At 32.9% G+C, this 1,476-nt stretch overlaps 1 long non-coding RNA gene across 1 annotated transcript in view; it reads left to right on the forward strand.

The window, feature by feature from the left end:
* The first annotated feature begins 1,321 nt into the window (after positions 1 to 1,321).
* The window catches only part of LOC107654978 (uncharacterized), a 23,420-nt gene continuing 23,265 nt past the window's right edge, over positions 1,322 to 1,476 (forward strand). The window contains exon 1 of the long non-coding RNA XR_001630378.1: positions 1,322 to 1,388. This is a non-coding gene — a long non-coding RNA (uncharacterized LOC107654978). The remainder of the gene's footprint in view (positions 1,389 to 1,476) is intronic.

Consider the following 1,476-nt stretch of genomic DNA (forward strand, 5'->3'; position numbering starts at 1 on the left):
ATCCAGGAACAGTTTATTGAGACTTGACACCGGCGAGGAAAGAATGAATCTTACTATGACGAAGGATTAGTCCATGAATAATAATTGTGCCATTCCGAAATTACTTGATAACCTTACTCAGAGCCATCATTTTGTACCAAAATAAAAAAAAAATGAAAAGAAGGAAATATACATAGCAGTGTAGGCCTATAGCCTATAATAATACTTTCAAACAATTCAAATATTTTTTTAAAGACAACAAACCTTGGGGCAACTTTAACAAATCTACATTTGTATAAATAATGCTTACTTGTAATAAAAAATATTTTTGCACAGATTCCAACCTGTTTGTTTTGCATAAAAACAACAAAGAATGTGATATTCGAACAGAATGGTGTAGTCCGGTTCAAAAACGAGTGACTCTTATGAACCGATTATTTTTAGTGAATCAAAAACATAGCGCGCGACAATAGTATGATTCCCCGAAAGAATGACTCATGAGTCGGTTCTTTGTAGTGAATCAAAAACACTTGAATCTGACTCGTTCACTGAACCACAAATCAAGAAAATTTATGTATCATTTGCCATTGCGTATGTTGGTCCGTGAAACTTAAATAAATGGTACTGACTTGTTGTGCATATGAACACGTTCATTTTTAGCTAAGCTAAATTCTTTATACATTTTTTTGTAATCAGTGGAATTTTACATATTGTTAGTAGTAAATTTAATTGATTTCTGATTAGTTTTTGCTTATTTCCCATGATTTCTTATAGCCTAAATAAGATTTTCGTATGAAACTCAAATAAAGATTATGATGAAATCGCATCGTGACCGTCCTATGGGAATGCTACGCTCATGAATATTAATAAGGATATGCTGATGAGACAGTGACCTTCTAAAAGCATTGGTTATTCATATTAAAACTCAAACCTTTACCATAGTAGGATTCGTAAATTAGCATATAGATTATTAAATTAAATACATCGCGCAGTTGACACCTCTAATACTAGACAAGAAAACATATGTATTCTGTGGGGAAATCTATTTATGATTCTGGGTCGGCCAGTTAGCCATGTTGTTAGTAAGCAGGAGCCTAGATTAGTATACGCTGTCACGATTGCTTAGTCATTATGATCAGATATATTTAGTGACATCTGCACCAAAGTGTGATTACTCAAGAGCTCAGTCCATGAGATCTATAATTAAGAGGGTCTCAAAAAGTCCCTCAAAAGGTCAGTAGGTTTATAACAGGGCATGTGAGCCTTGCACATGTGACTGGGCAGTACATTTAGATCTACAGTAGCTATAAAATTCTGCAGATTTGTTTTCATCACAAAGACACTCAAGAGGAATGACATGCTTAGCTGTGAAAAGTCTCCTGTTCCAAAAAGAGTCGACAAAAACCGCAGTATGTCCATTTTTATAATTTTATGTAATTGATTGTACCAGAATATATATATATATATATATATATATATATATAAAAAAGTATTCTT

The sequence above is a fragment of the Sinocyclocheilus anshuiensis genome, unplaced genomic scaffold (genome assembly GCF_001515605.1).
Source record: "Sinocyclocheilus anshuiensis isolate Anshui unplaced genomic scaffold, SAMN03320099.WGS_v1.1 scaffold487, whole genome shotgun sequence".
Taxonomy (NCBI): Eukaryota; Metazoa; Chordata; class Actinopteri; order Cypriniformes; family Cyprinidae; genus Sinocyclocheilus; species Sinocyclocheilus anshuiensis.